Genomic DNA, 8,763 nt, shown 5'->3' with positions numbered 1-8,763 from the left:
CAAAGTCATACATAATGACATAGGGACTTGCATACTTTGGATCCAACCCAGTTTTGCTTGGTCAAATACAGATCATGCCTTTTAAACGTGTCTGACTTTTTAGGATCAGTCACCAAGGCCATTGATGAGGGCAAAGCAGTCCATACAGCCTACCTCGACCTGGCAAAGGCCTTCAACACACTACCCCCCTCAGGTATCGTTGATAAACCCATTGGCTGGGATGTGAACACGTACATCACAGGATGTGTTGTAAACTGTCTATGTGACACAACCCACGCGGTCATAGTTGCTGGCAGCATGTCAGACCTACTGCCTGTCGCAAGCGGTGTCCCATGGGGCCCTTCCCTGGGTCCACTCCTCTCATACATCTACATTTCCACAGTACAGGCACACACAGGGGTGTTATGGGCAACATTGTTTGTAGATGATCAAGTGAAACAGGTGCCATAGTGGGACGGACATCTGACACAGATATCCTTCAAAGGGGCCTCCCAGATATGCATATCTGCTGTCAAGGACATGTCCCACAGCTAAATGCTAAGTAATGCAACATCATACCTGTCGAGGAGTACTAGGTCACCCCTGTCCAGCATATAGGTGGCTGTCCACTGAGCGCAGGGGTGATTACCAGGGATCAGGGGACAGAGTTTGTCGGTCACCATCCGTTCAACACACACGTTGCTATCGTGGTTCGGTGGGACTTCTACATTGCCCACCTGTTTGTGCAGGGATTCACATCTACATCAGGGTAGGTCATTGTCTCCTTGTACCCATTACGTGTTACACCTATGATTTACTACATTGCCCCATTCGGAGGGTATCTGAACCAACACCTACAGCAGCTGGGAAGGCCTCATAGGTTAATTGTCATACAGATGCAGGGTGACATGGTTTTGTGTAATGCTGCCCCACTTGTAGGACCCTGCCCCATTCAGTCACATACCTGTTGTTTAGTGTTGACCTGTGCCTGACATACGAGGCCATGTCAACCCATATGTCATGTCTATGCTTCACCTACTGTATCTGCATCCCTCAGAACCACAAGGGCAGGTGACATGAACCTTGTCACGGTCATTAATGGGATGTGTTGGAGTGACACATATGTCACCCGGACACTCACAATGCTGTGGATCTACATCGCAGTACATGTGAGACAGAGATCCTTCCTAGCCTTGTTCGGGGGTATGTTGTCCATTGGATGGGGAATTGCAGATATAGGCCGGGGATTACATCATTATCAGTGCTTGACAGAGGTACAGCAATATCATAAGTATTTTATCTCCGGCACAGAAGGTTGGCAAAGTAATCCTAACTATGGTGTAGGGTTATGGCTGAACCTGGGTCGATGGCCTACCCTGTACCTATGGACGTATGAACCTATATTCATAGTTTGTCCCATTTACACTTGTCTATCCCCTATCCTCTTTCTCAAGTGTATACTTCTGTGGCACATGATTGTCCTCTGTATTACTTGCAGGTATGCTGTCTACAGTGCACATACATCACAGTTGATGACAGTGTATCTGTGTCCCTAACACTGTGATACTGAGGACTACCACACATCCTTCACAACATTACATGCATATGTCCATTCTATTCTTCTTTGGCCTATGGGATGTTAAGGCAACAATTACACAAGTCCCTGTTTGTGCATGCTTCATGTTGGTGTTTGACCAGCCTCCGTTGCAGTCGTGTGTTGGACGGTAGTGTTTCTGTGTGTTTGGCATGTGTTTTTATTGCCGGTACATCTGTGGGAGGTGTGGTTGGCACATGTTCCTCTTTGCAGGGACACCCATCCTGGTGTTTGTGTCATGCATCAGCACTTGGCACGTGCCATATGTCCTGTACTATTCCCACAGTCGTGTATGCCTTCATGCACTACTACTGCGTGTTACTGGCTGTTTGTATGTGGTACACATGGTGATTGTGGTGGTTGGCTTGACCTATTCCCATGCTAGAACATACACATCTGTCAATTACGTTGTTTAAATCAAACTGTAACACTCATTCGTCTTTTCAAAATGACAGTCAATAACACAGGAAGCTCAGATTAACAACGTTTTACTACTGTGCACCAGGAGGCAAATAACTATGCAGTACAAGTTTAGAGTTTTGTCTTACTCTATACAAGTAACAGCTGTATGAGTACTGTGTTTACAATCATCTTTTGCACACCTTAATGATGTGGTCAGTCACAGGGCATTTACATCACTATAGTCCACAATATTGTATTCCTACAACAGTGCTAAGGTAATGCTTATTAAATGTTGTCCCATGAGGATAGCACAGCCTTGCGAGCCACATAGTCAATTAGAATGTCCTTCGGTAAATTCTGCTCTGTCAAGGTTCCAAGACTGTTCAGATCCGGTCGTCACTTCATTTCCTACTAGGTTCCTTTGTCTCTCTGGTGAGCAGCTGTACTTAGATAGAGCTCACAAGGCCATCCTCCTCAGTGGAAGGATGACAGATATACCTGTACATACATTTATTATTCTCTAACCCAGCAGATGACTAATGCTGAATGACATACACCTGCTGCACTGGTTACTGCCAGGGTCAGGGTTCAATCACACTGCAGCTACACTACAGGCAATTACATGCATGATAAGCTCTACTGCCATATTGTAAAATAGAATAATATGCATTATACACTATTTGCTTCTAAACTAGCACGTCATATATATGTTTAAATATATATTTTGCTAACATTCTCCCTCCTTTGATTGCTTCTATTCTATCCAGAAACATATACAACATTATTTCATTCCCTAGCCTCTTCCTCTCTGGAACGTTTAACTAGGCAAGTCATTTGTTGTACATTTCAGAAAGGATTTCATTTTGTATAAACAAATACCACTACAGGTCTTGATACATAGTCTCGGTTACAGATACTTCGACAGAGTCCCTGACTAATACTTACATGCAAAGTATCCCGCAACAGACACATGCTCCCAATATGAGCAGAACAGCACAAATGGCAATCAAGATATTCAGTATGACTGAACCCCATCCACCAAATGGTTTGTGGAAATGGTTCGTCAGTGGGTTTGGGCCTGGTTCCGCCATGGATGACACCTGCTGTATTACCTCTAGGTGGGCGTTGATATTGTTCTTATTATGTGGTACTTAGACACAGCGGTCTTCTTTGATAAGCGCGCGCGTACCAATTCTCGCCGCCAGGGTGCAGTCGTGCGCTATTACATTTTGTGACACAACAGTTCTCATTGCATCCAGTTCATCAGTCACAAGTTCAAGAGCGAAAAGTCACATTGCTCATTCCTCCGACAGATTTTGACAACTTCCTCTGTTCCCTGATTGATTTCACTACTCCACAAGCTGGGAGTGTTCCAGCCCAGGATATAACGCTGTCACTCAAGTCCATATGAGTCAATATTCCTTTATCTCTTGCAGAAGAATGGATTTTCAGAACAGCTTCCATTTCACCCACTGGATTAGTAGGTTTCTCGACTGTGTTCCCAGTTCTTTGAGCTATATGTCTTATAGTTCGTTTCGTACCCAGAGGCAATTGTGCAGTATGTCATGTGACTGGAGCCAGATAACCCAAAAAACAACTGCCGGACCAATTCTCAGGTAACCATTGATATGTTTTTTTCCCACAAACAAAATAACAATATTCTACTTTACTACTGATGTGGGTTAACTCTGCATGTAACATTTTCCTGTCTATAACAGAGGACTGTTTATACAATTCAGGATGTTTCTGCACATCTTTCCACGTTGTTCTCATGAAGCTTCAATACAAATCATGAATGGTGCTACAACTAGTACTGTGATCTTTGGCTGTTATATGACATTTGTAAGACACAGTTATGTTACAAATACTCCCACCAACTTGAACTGTATCATGTTTATGAAAACAAACAATTCCTTTTTGTGTAACAGGTAAGTACAGTGCCACTTTGTCCTGTGATCTCACAGAACCTGTATCAAAGTGTAAATATTCACAAGTCTCAATCTATCCCCAAGGGGACAACATACATCGGAAGTCCTCCATATGATGTAGGTATGGCAGTACAAACACAGCAATTTAAAATGTTCATAGTCTGTACATGCACACGCGTCATGCCTAGGTATGTGTTGAAGTTTGGATGCCACTCTGTGGCCAGTTCATCACGTATCACTATTTGTATCTGTGTAGTTATATGCAGGTAAGGTCCCAGCAAATGTAAAGTCAACACAAACATGGTTAATAGGTGTATGATCAGTAGGACAGTAAACCAAATGTCTTTGGGGTTGCTTTGTATTGTTATACAGTCTGGCCGGGTGATTCAGTCTCTATGGTATATCAGCTACAAGATGTAAATCAGACTTGATATCCTTTACCGGTTTGAAAAATGTGAGGTGAACCCAGGACGACCTCTCCGCAAACTTTACTGCAGTAGGCGTTGCCAACAGTACCTGGTACAGACCTTCACACGTTGGACTTGGACTCGGCAATTATCTTATTTGGATAACAGTGAAATACACACAGGATACTGGAGTCAGCTATGCATCCGGCTTCGCTTGCTCTTTATCTGTAAAAGACTTTAACTGCAAAACAGTGTTATTGGTTAACAATCCTCTCATGTCACCTGCTAATGAGCCATCGACCTCCAGCTCTGCAGGCATGACAGCTTTCCACTCTGGCACATGATATGCCATTCCAAATACTACTTCGAAGGGGTCAAACACTTTACATTTGGAACTGTTGTCATGCTCAGCAATGCTAGAGGTAGACAGCAAATGCAACTCGTCTGGGTGTCACCCACCAACCTCCTCAACTTATTTCTCGGGATGCTGACTGTGGGTTGTACATGCAATTTATATTCATGGACATACCAAATAATCCCCCAGGTTGCTGGATTGTCTGGTTCACAAAATGTGTTCTATTGTCACTGTAGCTTCTCTACAGTATGCCAGATCTAGGGATACTTTATTTTACTGGTACCTTTGCCACTGTTGCTGCATCCGGATTCCTGGTTGGGTATGCTTCTACCCATTTTGATAATATATCTATAATCACTAAACAGTATTTCTTCCCTTCACATTTATTCAGCTGTATAAACTCCATACAAATAGTTCGGAACGGTTATGGTGGTGTAGGTAAACCCACTCCCTTCAGTTTAAATGCTCCCTGTGCATGATGTTTACTGCAAATATGACACGCTGCTCATGATGTTTGTATGTGGTTCCTGATTCCGTATGTTAGGAATATTCTGTTAACCAACTGTACCATCCCCCCTGTTGAGACATGGCTCTACCCATGGCTCAACACAGCCGCATATCTGAATACATTAGACGTTAATATTGGCTTTCTCACTGTGGATATGTACAGTCCGTCTTCAAGGATTGCTCCTCGTCATACCCACGTCTGCTTTTCTGCTTTCGTAGTTGATGTTTGCATTGTTTGTAGCATTTCTACATCTATAATGTCTGAGGATTGTCATTCCTCATTCAAAAAGACACTTTCCAACTGTGAGGCTGCTTGTTTTGCAGCTGCATCAGCTCGTGCCTTACCTTTCCTACTGTTATCCTGTTGCTTTGTATGAGCTGCACATTTACAATTAGCTACTTTAGTGGGTAACTGAATGGAATCTAATGCATTCAAGATCAATTGCGCATGATTAATCGGTTTACCGGTGGATGTTATCATTCCCCTATTCTTCCACTGCTGCTCATAAACATGCACTGTACAGACAACATACTGACTATCGGTATAAATGTCCACACATCAGTTTTTCGCTAGAGTACAAGCACGTGTTAAAGCTATCGATTCTGCTGCTTGAGCAGACACGTTATGCTGCAGGGGTTGGGCTTCTACAATCTCATTATCAATAACTACTGCATAACCTACTTGATTCTTTCCTGTAGGACTCTTTCTACATGATCCGTACACATAAACTGTCACCTCTGCATCATCTAAGAGTATATCAGTGATATCCTGTCTGTGTGGAGTTATTTCCTCCATTTCATATAGGCAACTGTGTGGTGTGCCATACACAGGTGTCGGACGTAATGTTGATAGGTTTAATGTTGTACAACGTTCAATCACCATATGAGGTTGACTCAGGGGTATGGTCAAACAAGACAGATGTCTAGCACGGGTCAGGAATGCTATTTTCTCTTGCAGCAGAATGATCGCAACTGCATGAGACACTCTCACAGTGAGAGGGTGGAATAATAACATTAAGGCCGAGGCCTGTACTGCCATGGGTGCTGCAACAACTGCCTGCACACAATGTGGCACTGACCATGCCACAGTGTCCAACTGCGATGAGTAGTAAGCTATGGGGCGTTGCTTACTTCCATGCTGTTGCATCAAGACTGACGTCATATATCCCTGCTTACAATCTACAGTCTGACAACATCTGTTATGATTATTCGGGGGGACCTAATACAGATGTTGAAGCTATCAATCGTTTTAGTCTGCAGAAAGCTGTTTCTGCTACTGGAATCCAGTGTAGTATATGTTGTGCTGCCATAGGTGTATTAAAGATTAAAGCAGACAATAGAGCAGATTCCAAAGCATTGTTTGGTAACCAGCTTTGACAAATGTTAGTCGGCCCAGGAAGGACATCATTCCCTTCTTGGTAGTTGGCTTGGGTGCTTGTGAAATTGCTGCCTTCCTATCGTCATGTAATGTTCTACCCTCCTTGGATACCACATATCCCAGGTACTTGACCTGTATTCTCTGTAGTTGCAATTTATGCTTGCTTAATTTATGTCCCTGTTCTGCTGAATATTTCAATAATGCTATTGTATCTTCCTTACATTGCTGCTGGGTAGGGGCCGCAAGCAGAATATCATCCACATAAAGTAGAACTTGACTGGCCCCGGGTGGAGTAAACACCGGAATGTTGCTAGCCATCTCCTGTGCGAATATCGTTGTACTTTCACAGTATCCCTGCAATAGCCGGGTATGGCTGTATCTGTTACCCTGAATGTAAATGCAAAACAATACGGACTATCTGGATGTATAGGTATTGAAAAGGAAGCATAGCTTATATGTACCACGGTAAGATACTTCTGTGGCGGGTTCATAGCATTCAATATAGAGTGTGGGTCTGGCACCATCGGTACCCTAGGTATTATTACATGATTTACAGCTTGTAAATCCTGTACCATCCGCCATTCCCCTTTGCTTTTCTATCAGAAGATACAGGGTATTGCATGGTGAATAGTGATTACTTTGTAGATGGGGAATTCCCTCTGTGACTTTACAGATATCTTCTGGTGTCCACGGTCTATACACTAAGGGAGTTGGGTCCTGGCCTTCCTGTCCTGCATGAGGGTTCGGTACTTCAATTAACTGACAGATATCCTCACTCTGTTCTAGTGACTGTCTTCTTACTTGAGTGTCCCTAGGTATGTTACGAGTTCGGGATGTGGTTTCAATAGCTTCTCTTACATTTGGTCGTTGTGATACCTCTGTTGCCACAGGATAACGTGGGGGGGACTAGCCTGCCCTCCCGCTTCATATCCTGGATGTGGTATCGGAGGTGGTAGGGGGGTGGGGGGGCTGTCGCTACTACTGTATTATTATCTTCTTTGTGTACGTATGATGCTTTCGCATTTCTAGTGTTCTGTTCCCTTCGGTTCACTACCTCAATCCACCTATGTGCTTGACGGATACCCAATTGTCGCTGTTTTTCGCCTGCACATCTTAGGGTTGCCACCTTTTCAAATGCACAAAGTGGGACATTAGTGTTAGGAACGTGTAATTTGGCAGGGCAAAACATACCCACGGCCAGTACAAAGGACAGCAATTCACTTTTGCCAGGAGAGCAACCTATTCTTGTAGCATTTGAGTTGCTTATTCTGTTTATTATGATATTTTGGTGTTTCAGATACAAAATTACTGTTTTATGCTACCATTTAAGAAGATATCTGAGAAATCTTTGTCCTAATATATCAGGACATTTGCCATTTGTTCAGTTTGTTTGCAGGACACAACTGGCCAAGAGGACTGTCCCTCACAAAGTGGGACAGGTGGTTACCCTAGAACATCTGCATCACATTTTCAGTGATTCCAATGTTTCAGTAACGATATTTTGTCTAATATACCATCAATGTCATATTTATTACCCCATTTTGCAGAATATCTCACATTATGTGCTCTCTGCAATTGCATATACTTCACGTCACCCGTCAAACGCGGATCACATGATCTGTTTGTGCACTAATCTCCCATATCCTCTACACGACTGTTACGTAACCCTTCTCTCGTACCACGTGGTATCTCCTTCCCTGTATCCACTGTAGTGTCTACAATGACTATTTACTCTACTCTGTGTTCCCCTGATCTATGTCCAGATTTAAAACTACTTGGATTGTCTTCGACCTGCTATCACAACTGTTAACAGAAACAGAATGTAGTCTGGTCCCTGATCTACAATAGAGACAAAGAGGCAAACCCTCCTTACCTGAGCCTCCTGTTTATGACTGCACGTTTTCTTCTTGGGATCCAGTTTTCCGCTTTTCATCCACAGATCAGACAGTGGACAGCCTCTTTACACACAACAATTCAGTCGGAGGTCTTTTCACTCAAGAAGAACCATTTAGGCAAATTCTCCTGCGCAGATGTCTAACCACCCATGCACTCTGACCTGTAGCTTACCAAGGGAATTCCGGCTAAGAAGGACCACAATGTCAAATAAGTTGTTAAAACCAGACTGTAGAAATCAGTAGGCTTTTCTAAGTGACAGTCAATAACACAGGAAGCTCGGGTTCACAACGTTTTAGTAGTGTACACAGGCAGGCAAA

Source organism: Protopterus annectens, chromosome 2.part1 (assembly GCF_019279795.1).
Source record: "Protopterus annectens isolate FY-2018-M chromosome 2.part1, PAN1.0, whole genome shotgun sequence".
Classification (NCBI taxonomy): Eukaryota; Metazoa; Chordata; order Ceratodontiformes; family Protopteridae; genus Protopterus; species Protopterus annectens.
Note: the sequence above shows the minus strand (reverse complement) of the source record.